The sequence below is a fragment of the Schistocerca cancellata genome, chromosome 3 (assembly GCF_023864275.1).
Source record: "Schistocerca cancellata isolate TAMUIC-IGC-003103 chromosome 3, iqSchCanc2.1, whole genome shotgun sequence".
Taxonomy (NCBI): domain Eukaryota; kingdom Metazoa; phylum Arthropoda; class Insecta; order Orthoptera; family Acrididae; genus Schistocerca; species Schistocerca cancellata.
In genome coordinates, this window is record NC_064628.1 from 37,833,866 (window position 1) to 37,852,426 (window position 18,561).

The 18,561-nt window shown below is 43.3% G+C and overlaps 1 protein-coding gene across 1 annotated transcript in view; it reads right to left on the bottom strand.

Annotated features, from left to right (window-relative positions):
- Positions 1-18,561, bottom strand: part of LOC126176068 (uncharacterized) — a 951,488-nt gene that overhangs the window by 192,037 nt on the left and 740,890 nt on the right. The gene's annotated exons all lie outside the window — the stretch shown is intronic.

An 18,561-nucleotide genomic window follows, 5' to 3' on the forward strand; every position in this document is an offset into this window, starting at 1 on the left:
TGCTGATTCGAAGAAATGACCGAGACGAAAACCTAATTAAAGGTGGATAGAGGGATTCTAAAACATGAAAAGGCTTATGGATGCATAGATTGTAATGCAGGGAAAGTCTAGAGGAGACGTGTCTGCATCACTAGATCTCAAATGTGTGATTGTGATGATGAGGAAGACAACGACGATGGTAGTGGTGGTCCTGATGATGAAAAACCTGATGATGATGATGAAGCTGATAATGATGGTCTTGAGAAAGATAAGAAACCCGATGATGACGATGAGGAGCCGGCCGGCGTGGCCGAGCGGTTCTAGGCGCTACAGTCTGGAACCGCGCGAGTGCTACGGTCACAGGTTCGAATCCTGCCTCGGTCATGGATGTGTGTCATGTCCTTAGGTTAGTTAGGTTTAAGTAGTTCTAAGTTCTAGGGGACTGATGACCTCAGAAGTTAAGTCCCATAGTGCTCAGAGCCATTTGAACCATTTTGATGGCGATGAGGAAGATAAAAAACATGATGATATGATCATAAGAAAGATGAGAAACACGATAAAAATGACGACGATGATGATGACGAGGAAGTTTTGATGATGGTGAGGAGGAATCTGATGATGATGATCAGAGGAAGTTTTGATGCGGGTGAGGAGGAAGCTGATAATAAGGAAGTTTCGTTGAAGGTGATGACGAAGCTGATTATGCTGATGACGATAGGATGTTTTAATGATAGTGAAGAGGAAGCTGATAATGATTATCTCTCTTTGTTCATACGGTCGTCTGATACTCCAGTAGTCCCGTTAACAAACGGTGTTTGAGGCAGTGTGCGGTTGTTTGGTAGCGTTTTCCAGCAATGCAGGTGTGGGGCGTCAATAAGGGAGACAGCAGAGTTATTCTTCACCGGTGGACAGGGAGCTCTAGAAGAAGAAACTGTTGGAAACTGTGGCGTGGCTAACCGCCGGGACGCGCCGCTTCCGCCTGCAATGTGAGTTTGCGTCGGCAGCCAGAGTACACAGCGTTTAACCACGAAGAGCCCAGTTTGAACAGGTACTCGTGGGCCGCGTGTGGAATGACGGCTGACACACACACACACACACACACACACACACACACACACACACGCCGCGCCGCTACGTGAGCTGCGTGACACGTGATGCGTGGTTGGCTCAGCTGCGTGCGAAGCGACCCGTGCCTACGCACTCTGCACACGAGCTGGCGACACGACACGCAGGCGTGAGCGGCCGCACTAGCTGCCTGTCAAACGACTCGACACTCAGCCGAGGCGACGCTAAAGAATTTGTTTCGCTTCCAGCTGCTTATTTATACTAACCATTGTGAAAATTATTGATGTGTTGGAAGATGTGGCAACACCTTGTAGTTAGAGGAGGCCGAAATGCACGCTATAATCTAACGCAGACTGGCGTGAGGTCTGGAACATGAATGCTATAAAGAAAAGTACGTAGCTGCTAGAATACTTAACTTTAATCCATCATTTGTATACAGCATTCTTGATGATACAAGTGAGACTCTATCCAGAAATGGTTAATGGCGCCTTGCTAGATCGTAGCCATGGACTTAGCTGAAGGCTATTCTAACTCTCTCTCGGCAAATGAGAGAAAGGCTTCGTCAGTGTAGTCGCTAGCAAAGTCGTCGTACAACTGGGGCGAGTGCTAGTACGTCTCTCTCGACCTGCCGTGTGGTGGCGCTCGGTCTGCAATTACTGACAGTGGCGACACGCGGGTCCGACATGTACTAATGGACCGCGGCCGATTTAAAGCTACCACCTAGCAAGTATGGTCTCTGGCGGTGACACCACAATTATAACACCGAGCATTTAGTTTTTGTATGCCCATCCTTCTGACTGATGGTCTGCGGGACTTACGTAATAAAACGAGACACCTGCAGCCGTCGTTTTGGCGTTATTATATTGCGAACAGATTCTGTGATTCAATACACCATCTTCAGGCTTTAACTGTAGCTGATTGGGTGAACTCCAATCATAAGCACGACGGCATCGGTGGCCAGCCTTCCGTAGAATACTGTAGCAGCCGGCTGGAGTGGCCGTGCGGTTCTGGGCGCTACAGTCTGGAGCCGAGCGACCGCAACGGTCGCAGGTTCGAATCCTGCCTCGGGCATGGATGTGTGTGAAGTCCTTAGGTTAGTTAGGTTTAAGTAGTTCTAAGTTCTAGGGGACTGACGACCTCAGAAGTTAAGTCCCATAGTGCTCAGAGCCATTTGAATACTGTAGCAGCGACGTTGTGTCTGCAACCATTAGCTATCAACTGACTGTCAAAACGACGGCTGCAGCTTTTTATTTATTATGTACGTGCAGATAAATTTCAATCATCATTATCGATGTTTCTGGAAAGCCTGCAACTGTCGTGATTTGATGCACTGCACGAGTTACATATTTCTTCAAGCTTCGCACGATATACTTCGAGAATATATTCTCATTATGTGTGGAACTAATAATACAATCATATATATGGCCGGCATACCTTATGTACGTAACATTCCTCAAAAAACTGCATACATACTTAGGTCACATAAAGTGAAAGCAGCTTTCTCCACATACAATAAATGACAACGAAATTAGTGCACATCTAATTAAAAATAGAAAGATAGATTCTTAGACTCAGGAATATACTATATCACTAGTAGACCTTGCTCAAGCTACTACATAGGACAGACTGGCACGCGCTTTCAGAGCAGATACTCTTTGGACATCAACCGCTACACACATAACCAATTCACAAACTTAACAATAGCATACAAAACATTGGATACCCATTCGGAAACACAGAAGAAGATCGTAAGATACTCCGTGACTTCCAGAAATCACATTCAATGGATTTAATGGAGGAACTGGAAATCGCCGTATACCACAAAAAGCAAGGGGAAAAAATTCTCAATGACAAAACAGGTATTGAATCAGTTAATTTCCTCAAATTTTTCTACTGTATATAATAACAATAGCAAATTCCAAAAATATGTTCGGTTCTTCATATACTCCGCTCAGTATTTGCATCAAAATACTATAAACTAGAATATAAAGCGTAGTTGATCATTTAAAAGTCAGTGATAGGAATATAAAAGCTAGAAGTGAAATTCTTTTTTTTGTAAATAATCGAAGCCAGAGAAAACATATCTCCGACAGTAAGTAAATCGTAGTGTCATATTATCTTTGTACCATATTTTGTTTTCACAAACAATCCGTTTGAGTGATAAGATTGTGGGTGCGCGCTTGTGTGTGTGTGTGTGGGGGGGGGGGGGGGAAGAGGCAGAGTACCTGGAAGTAGATAGACAAAAATACAATTTTCTAATATTAAGAAGTAAATAAAGACCTCCAGATTTAGTTTTTCCTACTTTCCGATTGCACTGTAACCTCAAATGGTTCAAATGGCTCTGAGCACTATGGGACTTAACAGCTGTGGTCATCAGTCCCCTAGAACTACTGAAACCTAACTACCCTAAGGACATCACACACATCCATGCCCGAGGCAGGATTCGAACCTGCGACCGTAGCAGTCGCGCGGTTCCGGACTGCGTGCCTAGAACCGCGAGACCACCGCGGCCGGCACTGTAACCTCAGAAATACAACTACAGAGGAAGAGAGGCAGAACAACTCAAACTCAAACTTCATACAAAATACTTATGTAAATATTTGCACTCCAGCATGGCAATAAATTCTCGAAAAATGTCGTGGTAAGCACGGAAAAATGTGTTTCATTATTTAAATTACATATATATTACTGAAATGAATGAATTATACGTACTGCTCTTTACACATGTTTAGGATCACTGTCCTTAATCTCTACGTGCTCCAGTTTGAATCTCAAAACGTCGCATCAGAAAGAGAGCCTGAAAATGTCTCAGAGAACACGGTTCGTATACGAGCCAAAGGGGCATTGCATATGAATCTTTAACGTGGCTCGGGTCGAAGAGCAATCCATCGGTAGGAGCTACGAGATCGATTCCTTATTGGCGAAATCGGCCCGTCAAGATCCTGCAGACACGGGACGCGATGACTTGAGTTCTAACGATTCCCACAAAACCATTGGACTCCATCTAGGAAATAAAAATCCCATACGGTTAGCAACGTCGCTGCGCCACGAGTACTACCCATGCCGGCGCAGTACCAACGGATAGTAGAGTTTACGTAAAGAATAAATTTGAGAACTCTCTTGTACTCGCACATACGTTATATTTGAGGCACGATTTGTAGGAGTTGATCGTATTGTACTCTACGTTAATTTTTAACCTTTTTAGTTATTTCCCCGGTTTTCATTACTATTATTTTATTTAGCTGAAAAAGATCATTAATTTCTAAACGTACTATCGTTACAATGTCATTTAAGACGTGATTTGCTGTAGGTAACTAGGGAGCAGGTCATGTTAGCTGAAAGCCTCAGTGAAAGAGTAAAGAAATTTTTTGAAATTAGAAATAGTGTTGCAATAACCGAAGCGTTTCTGAGTCCACCGCGTCAAAGATTACGAGAAATGTCTGGAGCAGGAGATTAAGGGCCTGACGCAAATGTGGTTTGTGGTTCCCTTTCACCAGCGGCCGCTGTTTACACACGCAGACTTTTGCTGGAACAGCTCACTTTCAGGATGGAAAGCGAAAGTTCTCTGGGATACTGCCAGACGCCTCAGCAACTCAAATCAGCAACGGTTGCCAGCTTTAACAGAAATCCTCAGTACGTAGCTTTGATGGCTTTCAACCTACGACAGCGTTTTTAATTACGATCAAACTGAAGAACAAAAATCATGTTGCACTTCGTAAATGGCTATGAAAAGCTTCATTATTGCTACCAGTTTTGACTGATACTGATAATCATCCGCTACAAGAGGTATTTCTACAATTTTTCATGTACCTGATCATTAGCAGTATTAACTCAAGACTAGCAGCTGTGATTAAGATTTTCCCAGCAGCTGACGGCGATGCAACGTAATTGTCGACAAATATCTACAAACTGTGCGGCGCCAACTACTGAAAATATTTCTGAACACATCCAGAAATTTGCTTAAATCACAAGGAAGTTGCTGCGAATCTCGATAATCCTTCAGTTGTTTACAAGAGCCATAATGGAATTGTTCGTTAGATAGGTAAAGGTGACCGCGACGACAACGACATAAACGTAAAATGGAACGAAACGTTGCAGCGACGATGAGGTCATTCATTACTGACTGAGCACCAGCTCGGACTCAACAAGGATGAGGAAGGAATATGGGCGTGTGTATATTTTTTTAAACTAATTGTTCTGTAATCAGGGTGTCTACGTGGACAAGAAAAAAAAATTCCCGGATTTTTCCCGGATTTCCCGGTTAAAAACACAATTTCTCCCGGATGAAATTACGTATAAAGCGGGTGAAAATACATCCGTGTTGAGTAACTGTATGCTTTCCCTCGGAGCTGTAAAACCTATCAGTCCTTTGAATCGTAAAGGTCTTATACCGGCGGAGGACGTCCCAGCACTTTAGGAAACGAAATCCAGGAAAAACAATGCGTTTGGAAAGTCGTTTGATGCGAGACAATATGCACAGAGTTTATTTTCGTATTGCTAAAGTATATACACAAATTACAGCACGGTAGCTTCCGAAACTCTAAAATAGAGATTGCGTTGAGCGATGCACTTTGTCAGCCAGTCATAGCTTATGTCACTTGATCTCGCTAGCGAATGACGGCAGTTATTCAGAGCACGAGGTTTACGAGAAAGACAGGCTGCGGCGCGTACGTTACGAAGGTGGGCCGAGCTCGCTCAACTCAGCAAAGTGCGTTTCTACACCAGTTAACTCGTAAGTAGATGTGTATGTACGAACGAGAATTGCATCGTCTATTTGGCATCCACTGTTATTAGCCCTACAATGATAGGAAGTTCGTAGGCCTACTAACAGGCTCTAATTCGGCAATTAAAATCGTGCCAAAATGATTATTAGTTGCGTAGAAAAGTCGAAGTGTTCTGGCACGAAGAGACTTGTGACATTGCTCAGTAACACATTATGCACATTTTTTTGAAGGTCAATTACACTTTTTACCATCGATTGCATAACTTTTTATCTATGTAAAAACAACATTAAATATGAAAACTAACTTGAAGCTCGGTCTTTTTTTAGCGTGTGTTACACGTTAAGTCATATCAAATACAAATATGCCGGTAAAATTTTAAATAGTGGCATAAATGACTTATCTTCTCGGCCCGACATTTTTCAAATGGCTGATTCTCAAAGTGTTACGTTTTGAATGAGAGTTATAACGCCCTGTGATTTAAGAAATTCACTGCACATTCTCACACGTAACATAAATCATCTTGCGTGGAAATTTCCTTTGAAAGTAACGCATCTCAAGCCACTATTCGTAATATTTTCTGGTGATCTGTTAGAAATGTAAACAATTGTGACGTCACACACATCGAATGCACGTTAGTTGTTACGGACGTACTGCATAATCTTCGACCTAAGGGCTTTGACACTTAACGGTGTCGGCAAGCTGGTCTGTGCATTGTGTAAATTACCCATTTTCTATGCAACTTAACTTTTATTTTGGTGTTATTCTCTGATTTGTGTTTCATTGCTGCAATATTATTCAGCAGTAGTGGACTAAAGTTCTTTGTCAGCGTATCAGATCTTACACGTCACACCTACAAAACTTTAACTGAAATCTAAAACAACGAAAAATCCCGGAATTCTAAAAAATTCCCAGGTTTTTCCCGAATTTGTCCCGGATGAAAAAATTCCCGGGTTTTTCCCGGAATTCCCGGATGTCCCGGGCCGTATATACCCTGTGTAATCTGCCGTAAGTGATTTCAAAATAAAATGGCCAGGATCTAAATCCCGTTGCTCCAAAAGGTGGGACCTGTATTATAACAACGGCGGTAAGTTCCTTCGTAACATAGTTGCGACACGACGTAGCCTCCTCCACAAACCTGTCTGTGGCTTCTGGACTTAGGCGTAGGCATGGATGTATTGCTCAACGCGTAATGTATCCGGGAACGCGTGAATCGTGGTCGAAGCCTAATGAAACAAACTGAGTAATTCATTAATTTGGGATGTTCCATAGAAGGTAACTCTTCAGGGAGGTAGAAGGAGTCAAGGTATACTTTAACAGGAAACAAGCTGCTGTATAATCTTAGGCAAAAGAAGTATCCATTTCTTACAACAGCGCTAAGTTATCTGTTTTGTTACTGCTAAGATAATGGCTCAAATTAGTGACGGCTTTGACCCCTATACAATTTTCAGCGAAGCTTAGCAAATCATTATACATATCCTAGTGTACAACAAGAATGATTATCAGTGACTATGTCCGTGCAACTATCGACTGGGATTTTTTGAACCATAGTTTTCAAATGAGGCCGTATGAAGGACTCTATTGTGGCAGGCTATCAAACATGCTCACCACAATCAAAACATATTTGTCAAATTCTACATCAATGTAGAAGTTAACTATTTATAATATCAGAGTTTCTTAGTTCAATCCGTAAAAATGGAACCCTTATTGGATCCCTCTGCTGTCCGGCTGCCTCTTTGTACGACTGTTGAGAACCCTTTTTCTCAGGAAAGTGTTGACATAACAAGCTGAAATTTGTCACATACTAAAGTCTATGGCCCCCAACCCAGCGTGAAAAAAATTGAAGCTCCTTAAGTCAATGCAATCAATAGATATGGCCATTTATGTCAGAAATTCTGATACTCATAAACTCACTCATCAAAACTTATAGGGTACTTCTCGCTGACCTACAATCATGAAATCTGGCAAGAACGGAGGCTCCACAGTACAAGTAAGGGGAAAAAAATCCGATCATTGTTAAACTGCAATTATATCACATTAAAAATATCTTTTTACTATTAGAACATTAATTATCCGTCAAAAGCACAACAAAAAATATTACTGCATGCAAGCATAAAATGTAAGCTGTAGCCATGTTTTAGTAAGTAAATGAACAATGGTTTATTAAATCTCCTCTCTGTATGTATATAAACTGAAGTGCCCTGCTCGCTTATTTCTGTATGTCCAGGCTAGTCTGAGGAACTACTGTACTGATTTTGATATGGTCTTAGAATTCCCAGGACTTATATCTTGCTTGTATCGATGTCGAAAACAGTCAAAAATCGTCGAATCCAGTGATGGATGAACTACTTTTATACTTAAGTTTGTACAGAACCCTCAGTGCACGAGTTCGATTTGCACTTCGCCATGTTTTCTTCATTTATTGGATTTTGTTGTACATACCACGTAGCCCGCACGTTATTATACAGGCGGAACATGTGATGGCTTAAACATTTGTGTAAGGCTATACGAAGCACATGCTATAGGATAAGAGGAGATGATAACATATAGTGAGGTTAGCAACAATTACCGGTGCACTTTTTCAAAGAAGTACGTGATAACACGGGGTGTTTGAAAAAGAACTCCCTAGTTTTAAGTATAAATTTAATGGGGAAATTAATGAAAAGTTACATCAATGAGTACATATCATGGGAGAAAATTCTTTTAAGTTTTGTTTAATGTTAGTACACTTCAACGTGGGATCCATTTGTTGCCCTCCACACATCGAGACGATATTCCACTTCTTGCTACGTATTCATCAACATTTCAGGTGTAACCGTCCCAACCACCGCGACGGTTCTTTCCCGTAAATGATTGATGTCTCTGACCTTTTCACTGTACACAACTTTTTTTATGTGGCCCCAAAAGAAAAAGTCCAGTGTGTTAAGTCTGGGCTTCGTGGTGGCCAAGGTACTGGGCCAGCCCTGCCTATGTAACAGTTGTAATTGGTATTGCGCAACTGAAGTCTTTTACACACATCATTATACACCTTTATGCACTCCTAATTGTAGACTACGTCTGGCCAATGACTTCTTCGGGCTCCGAACACACAAACACGGATCTGTTCAACATCATCTTCTGAAGTTCTCGGTCTACCTGGTGATTTTGCTCTTAGAACACTACTGGCTGCATTGGAAGACTTTAGCCAATGACGAATAGTTTTTGCTGTAGATGGTTCGGAACCATAATGACGTCTAAAATTACGTTTCACTGTTATAACTGACTCAGTTTCCACAAGCTAAACAAGACATTTCGCTTCCTGTTGCGGAGTACACATGGTTGCTGAGCTGCTCTGCACAGCACTGCACGCACGCCTGGACTGAACTGAGGGGGCAGAGGAAAAAAAACAGCACTGGTGCAGTCTCAAGGTCAGGCCAACAGCAGGGCAGCCAAACTTGGAGAGTTGATGAATCAGATACCACAAACTACACTACTGGCCATTAAAATTGCTGCACCAAGAAGAAGTGCAGATTATAAACGAGTATTCATTGGACAAATATATTATACTATAACTGAAATGTGATTACATTTTCACGCAATTTGGGTGCATAGATCCTGAGAAATCAGTACCCACAACAACCACCTCTCGCCATAATAATGGCCTTGATACGCCTGGGCATGCTGTCAAACAGAGCTTGGATGGCATGTACAGGTACAGCTGCCCATGCAGCTTCAACACGATACCACAGTTCATCATGAGTAGGGACTGGCATATTGTAACGAGCCAGTTGCTCGGCCACCGTTGACCAGACGTTTTCAATTGGTGAGAGATCTGGAGATTGTACTGGCCAGGGCTGCAGTCGAACATTTTCTGTATCCAGAAAGGCCCGTACAGGACCTGCAACATGCGGTCGTGCATTATCCTGCTGAAATGTAGGGTTTCACAGGGATCGAATGAGGGGTAGAGCCACGGGTCGTAACACATCTGAAATGTAACGTCCACTGTTCAAAATGCCGTCAGTGTGAACAAGAGGTGACCGAGACGTGTAACCAGTGGCACTCCATACCATCATGCGGGGTGATACGCCAGTATGACGATGACGAATACACGCTTCCAATGTGCGTTCACCGCAATGTCGCCAAACACGTATGCGACCATTGCGATGCTATAAACAGAACCTGGATTCATCCGAAAAAATGTCGTTTTGCCATTCGTGCACCCAGGTTCGTCGTTGAGTACACCATCGCAGGCGCGCCTGTCTGTGATGCAGCGTCAAGGGTAACCGCAGCCACGGTCTCCGAGCATGCTGCTGCATAGGTCGTCGCACTGTTCATGCAGATGGTTGTTGTCTTGCAAACGTTCCCATCTGTTGACTCAGGGATCGAGACGTGGCTGCACGATCCGTTACAGCCGTGCGGACGAGATGCCTGTCATCTCGACTGCTAGTGATACGAGGCCGTTGGGATCCAGCACGGCGTTCCGTAGTACCCTCCTGAACCCACCGATTCCATATTCTGCTAAAAGTCATTGGATCTCGACCAATGCGAGCAGCAATGTCGCGATACGATAAACCGCAATCGCGATAGGCTACAATCCGACCTTTATCAAAGTCGGAAACGTGATGGTACGCATTTCTCCTCCTTACACGAGGCATTACAACAACGTTTCACCAGGCAACGCCGGTCAACTGCTGTTTGTGTATGAGAAATCGGTTGGAAACTTTCCCCATGTCAGCACGTTGTAGGTATCGCCACCGGCGGCAACCTTGTGTGAATGCTCTGAACAGCTAACCATTTGCATATCACAGCATCTTCTTCGTGTCGGTTAAATTTCCCCCTTTTAGCATGTCGTCTTCGTGGTGAAGCAATTTTAGTGGCCAGTAGTGTACAAGAAATAGTGTATGTCACTTTGTACCGATTCTAGAACACATTAAAACTCGGGATTTTTTTTTTCAAACACACTGTATATCCAAGAAGTGATTTCTGTGTGATTGGATGTCGAGCCGTTGGAGATGTCGTGTTGCTTACATCAAGCCTCTCTGTAAACACCGCTGGACAACATCTTTGACGGCACGAGTGATGTTCGTATCCACCTTAAACATCTGCAGTGTTGTTGTTGTTGTTGTTGTGGTCTTCAATCCTGAGACTGGTTTGATGCAGCTCTCCATGTTACTCTATCCTGTGCAAGCTTCTTCATCTCCCAGTACCTACTGCAACCTACATCCTTCTGAATCTGCTTAGTGTATTCATCTCTTGGTCTCCCCCTACGATTTTTACCCTCCACGCTGCCCTCCAATACTAAATTGGTGATCCCTTGATGCCTCCGAACATGTCCTATCAACCGATCCCTTCTTCTGGTCAAGTTGTGCCACAAATTTCTCTTCTCCCCAATCCTATTCAATACTTCGTCATTAGTTATGTGATCCACCCATCTAATCTTCAGCATTCTTCTGTAGCACCATATTTCGAAAGCTTCTATTCTCTTCTTGTCTAAACTATTTACCGTCCATGTTTCACTTCCATACATGGCTACACTCCATACAAATACTTTCAGAAACGACTTCCTGACACTTAAATCTATACTCGATGTTAACAAATTTCTCTTCTTCAGAAACGCTTTCCTTGCCATTGCCAGTCTACATTTTATATCCTCTCTACTTGGACCATCATCTGTTATTTTACTCCCCAAATAGCAAAACTCCTTTACTACTTTAAGTGTCTCATTTCCTAATCTAATACCCTCAGCATCACCCGACTTAATTCGACTACATTCCATTATCCTCGTTTTGCTTTTGTTGATGTTCATCTTATATCCTCCTTGCAAGACACTGTCCATTCCGTTCAACTGCTCTTCCAAATCCTTTGCTGTCTCTGACAGAATTACAATGTCATCGGCAAACCTCAAGGTTTTTATTTCTTCTCCATGGATTTTAATACCTACTCCGAGTTTTTCTTTTGTTTCCTTTACTGCTTGCTCAATATACAGATTAAATAACATCGGGGAGAGGCTACAACCCTGTCTTACTCCCTTCCCAACCACTGCTTCCCTTTCATGTCCCTCGACTCTTATAACTGCCATCTGGTTTCTGTACAAATTGTAAATAGCCTTTCGCTCCCTGTATTTTACCCCTGCCACCTTTAGAATTTGAAAGAGAGTATTCCAGTCAACATTGTCAAAAGCTTTCTCTAAGTCTACAAATGCTAGAATCGTAGGTTTGCCTTTCCTTAATCTTTCTTCTAAGATAAGTCGTAAGGTCAGTATTGCCTCACGTGTTCCATCTGCAGTAGCGGACCGAAGAGTGTACTATAAGGGACAGGTATGCAGTTGGCATCACACAGCAGAATAGAGTGTGTAGGCGCAAGTGCGCGGCTTGTATGCTCTGCAGGTGGCCAGTGGCAGCCGCCTAGGCACCCCGCTGTCTTACACGTGCTTAGCATGCGGCGTGTCCGGCACTCTGCTACACGCGGTAGTTTGTTCCTGACGACATCTGGGGACCGAGGCTGCACGTATCTGATTTCACTAAAGCCACAAAAACAAATTTATATACACAGCGCTCGAAGATACGATCAATCTGCATCACTGTAGTGCTGCCAGCGCCTTCTTTCTTTGGCTCCGATATAACTCAAAGCCATTTCCATTTGATATAATTGTTTACTGCATACATTAGAAATTATCATCCCATCACTTCCCACGTGTGTACTCCCATACACACTCCCACATCACACGTTTAGTGCTACTTATTTCTCACGAAAATGGTTTTTTTCTTTAATTTCACTTATAAGAACTACCTAAGGTATCTCCACTCACTTCGCAGTGAAGAAGATGGACAGTTGCTTGAAGACACTGTTGCTGATAGTAGACAAATGGGTTGTTGTGGTGTGACGACCCATTTACCCAGTCTTCGTTTATATTATAGAGCGTGGGACGACCACTGGATAAAGGTTCTTGATGGAATAATTTACCAATAGCCGTATGTATTGTAGAAATTTATTTTATTTTGTGAACTTCTATGTGCTCCCAGTGTCGCCATTATATTGATGCCATCTTCAGGCCCCACTCGTCATAGTCGTAAAATCGCTATACATGCAAGGAGCCATGTCCTGCGACAGCTCTTGGTGCCAGGCGACACAGACTGAGCAAATTGGTTCACGGATCCAGTTATATGGCTCCTTCCATATATAGCGATTTTACGACTATGACGAGTGGGGCATGAACATGACATCAATATAATGCCGAAACTGGTAGCACACAGAAGTTCATAAAATAAAATAAATTTCTACAATACATACGGCTGTCGGTAAATTATTGCATCAAGAACCTTTATCCAGTGGTCGTCAAAGCTTTTTGCTCGAGAGACAGTACTAACGTTGAGGGACGACACCGCGGGCCGCGTATGTACCAATCTTATTATTAATTGGTAAACTATACAAATTAGTATGTTGCAAGCGTCCAGCAGACTAGTTGTGGTAAGGGCGCGATAAGTTGGCAGCTGGCCCCCATGTAGTGATCGTTAAAAATCGGTACCATACAGACCACTTCGTGTCAGCTGTTCTCTTTTTCAGATTTTTGCACCCTCAGTGACCGCCAAGTCGTAGCACGTCTTTGCCTAAGTCTTGTGTTGTCCGTGTGAACGGATGGTTAATTGGTTAATAAAAGAAACTGTGCGTACGTTTCAAAGCATTATTCAATATGAGACGCTATGACATATGATTTGAATGTCAGTTTTGCTCTACTCATTGCACTGTGTTAAAAGATCTATAATGTAGTGTTCCTTGCTGCAAGTAAGTACCACATATGATGATGGCCGTCTCTGTATCGTGCATTCACAAATCCATATTATTTCCGTCTCAAAATTCATACCGTAGCAGCTGATCGCTACGAGACGCTCGCACACGTGAGTTATCGGTACAGGAAGACAAAACAAAAGTTTCCCGCTGTAACACAGCAGTGGCCGCGCTACTTGACCCCTATACCCCTGAGGTAAGCGGCCAACTTTACTTGGCTCATGGACGAATTCATCAACATCAATTAAAATTAAGCACATCTTAAAATCGTAACTCGCTGTGTAAGTATTTTTTTTTTTGTTACTAAGCAGGAAAACTACAGCTCTTAGCGTTAGTTGACGTTTTGGATTCAGCTGTTAGTTGTCAGATGCATATTGTTATAAAATACGGCTGAGAATCGCGGGCCACACGAATACTTGATTCGGGCCGCAGTTCGACGACCACTGCCTTCATCGCAAGTTCGGCAACTGGTGAAGTAGGCTGTCCGCTGCATGTTTCCATTGTTGGCTGAGGAGCACAATGTGTGTAACCAGCAGCCCTAGTATGGCTCACTTCGATGTAAATGCTATTTAAAACATGTAACAGCATTTTAACCGTGTCATAGTTATTTACTTCGATCTACACTCCTGGAAATGGAAAAAAGAACACATTGACACCGGTGTGTCAGACCCACCATACTTGCTCCGGACACTGCGAGAGGGCTGTACAAGCAATGATCACACGCACGGCACAGCGGACACACCAGGAACCGCGGTGTTGGCCGTCGAATGGCGCTAGCTGCGCAGCATTTGTGCACCGCCGCCGTCAGTGTCAGCCAGTTTGCCGTGGCATACGGAGCTCCATCGCAGTCTTTAACACTGGTAGCATGCCGCGACAGCGTGGACGTGAACCGTATGTGCAGTTGACGGACTTTGAGCGAGGGCGTATAGTGGGCATGCGGGAGGCCGGGTGGACGTACCGCCGAATTGCTCAACACGTGGGGCGTGAGGTCTCCACAGTACATCGATGTTGTCGCCAGTGGTCGGCGGAAGGTGCACGTGCCCGTCGACCTGGGACCGGACCGCAGCGACGCATGGATGCACGCCAAGACCGTAGGATCCTACGCAGTGCCGTAGGGGACCGCACCGCCACTTCCCAGCAAATTAGGGACACTGTTGCTCCTGGGGTATCGGCGAGGACCATTCGCAACCGTCTCCATGAAGCTGGGCTACGGTCCCGCACACCGTTAGGCCGTCTTCCGCTCACGCCCCAACATCGTGCAGCCCGCCTCCAGTGGTGTCGCGACAGGCGTGAACGGAGGGACGAATGGAGACGTGTCGTCTTCAGCGATGAGAGTCGCTTCTGCCTTGGTGCCAATGATGGTCGTATGCGTGTTTGGCGCCGTGCAGGTGAGCGCCACAATCAGGACTGCATACGACCGAGGCACACAGGGCCAACACCCGGCATCATGGTGTGGAGAGCGATCTCCTACACTGGCCGTACACCACTGGTGATCGTCGAGGGGACACTGAATAGTGCACGGTACATCCAAACCGTCATCGAACCCATCGTTCTACCATTCCTAGACCGGCAAGGGAACTTGCTGTTCCTACAGGACAATGCACGTCCGCATGTATCCCGTGCCACCCAACGTGCTCTAGAAGGTGTAAGTCAACTACCCTGGCCAGCAAGATCTCCGGATCTGTCCGCCATTGAGCATGTTTGGGACTGGATGAAGCGTCGTCTCACGCGGTCTGCACGTCCAGCACGAACGCTGGTCCAGCTGAGGCGCCAGGTGTAAATTGCATGGCAAGCCGTTCGACAGGACTACATCCAGCATCTCTACGATCGTCTCCATGGGAGAATAGCAGCCTGCATTGCTGCGAAAGGTGGATATACACTGTACTAGTGCCGACATTGTGCATGCTCTGTTGCCTGTGTCTATGTGCCTGTGGTTCTGTCAGTGTGATCATGTGATGTATCTGACCCCAGGAATGTGTCAATAAAGTTTCCCCTTCCTGGGACAATGAATTCACAGTGTTCTTATTTCAATTTCCAGGAGTGTATGTTCCATGTATCATTTGAAAGATTTTTTATCGAAATGGCGAGGAAAGAGTCAGTTTACATAACATGCAACAACATTTAAAAATGAGGCCCAGAAGCAAATATCTGTGAGAGTGAGCCACAGTGACTCAATGTCAACTGACTCGAGTACTAGCTGCGGCGAAAAAGAAAACGAACTATGCACGCTCAAGACTGTGTGAACGGGACGCAAACAGGACGTCCTTCCTCCTCCACTGACACCTCCCAGGGAAAAATCAATCATTTTTCCATCCTTAACGTTATTCAGTCATTTGTCCGCACTTACTGGCTGCTGAAAGTTAGTGGTCACATGAGAAATACTCGCCTTTAATTCACTGATGAGGCAGTCGAGTGTATTTTTGCTCATCTGCGTACATTCGAAGAATTTCTTTGGTGATGTTCATAGTTGATGACATAAATTTTGAATTTGTTCACGAAGATTCCGTCCTTTGTAAATTTTCGATTCTCTCTCTAAAGTAGGACATAACCTAAGAGCTGAATATTGCAGCACACTTTTACGAGCAGGATTTTATCACTAGTATTTGTTTAACTTTTATCTGCAAAAACAGTTAATTAATTAAGCACCTTGACAGTGTTAACACGATGACCAGAGCTACACACACTGATTATTGAGCAAATCGCTTGACACATTGGCATATTGACATTTAACATTAAATTGTGATGTTTTTAAATTCACACATTAATATTTTGGAATATGTAATGCACCGGAAACTGATAGAGTGAAACATATGCAGTTACACAATCTTAAATAGTTAATTCCGAAAGTTGCCGGGACTTTGTCAGTTTCATAACAGAAAAATATGAAACTTCCTGGCAGATTAAAATGTGTGTTGGACCGAGACTCGAACTCGAAACCTTTGCCTTTCGCAGGCAAGTGGTCTACCATCTGAGCTACCCAAGCACGACTCACGACTCGTCCTCACAGCTTCAATTCTGTCAGTACCTCGTCTCCTAGCTTAAAAACTTCACAGAAGCTCTTCTGCGAACCTTGCAGAACTAGCACTCCTGAAAGAAAGGATACTGCGGAGACATGGCTTAGCCACAGACTGGGGAATGTTTACAGAATGAGATTTTCACTCTGCAGCGGAGTGTGCGCTGATACGAAACTTCAGATGGTAGAACACTTGCCCGCGAAAGGCGAAGGTCCCGAGTTCGAGTCTCGGGCCGGCACACAGTTTTAATCTGCCAGGAAGTTTCATGTCAGCGCACACTCCGCTGCAGAGTGAAAATCTCATTACAGAAAAATATGTTCGCACACAGTGTTGAACCAAACACTGAAATAACTTTAGCAGTTTCCCTGTGCAGTCGTAGCTATTGGTCTTGGTGTAACATTTCACAAGAATCTCGTAAATTCTTGGATTGGAAAAACAGGCCGTTGAGCTGAGTGTTATACTGTACCTCTGTCAGCTCCAGATCGAAGTAATGAGTTAGATTAGCAGCCGAAACCGAGAGGATTCCCACGGATAAATCGAAATCAGTCTTCAGAAATGTAAAGGCTTGGAATCTCTTTGACAACCAATGGTGTAATGTTTTAACTACTGAAACGTAGTCGGTCATGCCTAATCCACATATGAGTGCCTTGAGTTCCGGGACACGCTGCAAGTCATGAACTTGAAGCTGCTTTTTCCACATATTTAATTTTTGTTTGACAGCGTCAGTATTATCCGCTTTATCTGCTACCGACTGATTCTCCCCTTACATCAAGAGACTTAATGAATTCAAGTAATTGGTGGTGCCGACCATAAAAGATTTTAACTCAGTTTGTTTCCCTTCTCCTCCTAATGGCAGCTTTCGGCTCAGCATTCACTCACGTCAGAATACAATTGAATCATATTGTCTTTGTGGTTGGTGTTGTAATGTTTAAAGGAGTATTTTTCCATTCATAATAGTGTTATGGAATATTAAGCAGTTTGCAAGGCTACAAACGTTACGAAAAGCAAATAAATTCCCACTCAGCACTGAATCTTTTCTCTTTTTAGACAAATGTGTAGACGCGATAGTACTCCTAAAGCAGAACGTAAATCTGATTTAACAGAAATGATATTGCTACCAAACTGCGGGGCGTGTGACATTTTGCTGTAGTCATTATCAGCCACCTAAAAATCCATTTTTGAGTAAACGACACTTCCAGACTTTTGCATGACACAGGACATCAACTGCTAATGTCACATTTCCACATTCCTATAGGTGTTTTCATAGCTCTTGCGATCCGACAAAGAACGTTCTCGGTCCTCTATTCGCCTTAATTTTATTTTCATCTGCGACACAGCTATAACCTTGCGCTCTTGAATACGAATGCTACAGATACATCCCCCAAATTACTAAATAAAATAATATCTAACCAGACAAGCATTTTTGACTGAGAAATAATGAATGCAATTACACATTTAACGTACTGATATCATTATTCTTCAGCAAGTGCTTCTGATAAAGGCAGTTATCTGTGGAACTCCGAATCGTCCAAATTGAGATAACAAACAGGCTTCGAAGTGTACAGCGCGCTTAATGAGACTTAACGCACTCCAAAATTGCAACTCCGATCTAGCAGTTTCCATATTTTTAAAACAACTATTATAAGCATATTTATTACTGAAATTCGAACGCGTCGGTACAAAAGATCCGTAACATCGTCAAATAGTAAGGCCATAATCAAACAAAAAGAATTCTTCATTATTTCATTAACCTGTCTATATAAAACTATTATTGACCACTTTTATGTTATGCCTGCAGTCTTAAAAGGAACTGAGACATGTTTACTTTAAAAAAAAACACATTATTTGAATTTATTCCAAACTGTCTTCGAATTAGGTGAAAAATAGCTAATTTATTTCTGAAGTACATGACATAATTTTAAAAATAGTCACAGTTTTCAAAAGAATCCTGTTTATTTATGTACCACAATAATATTAGAATTTTAAGAGCTACAGACTATAATACGTAATATAAATTT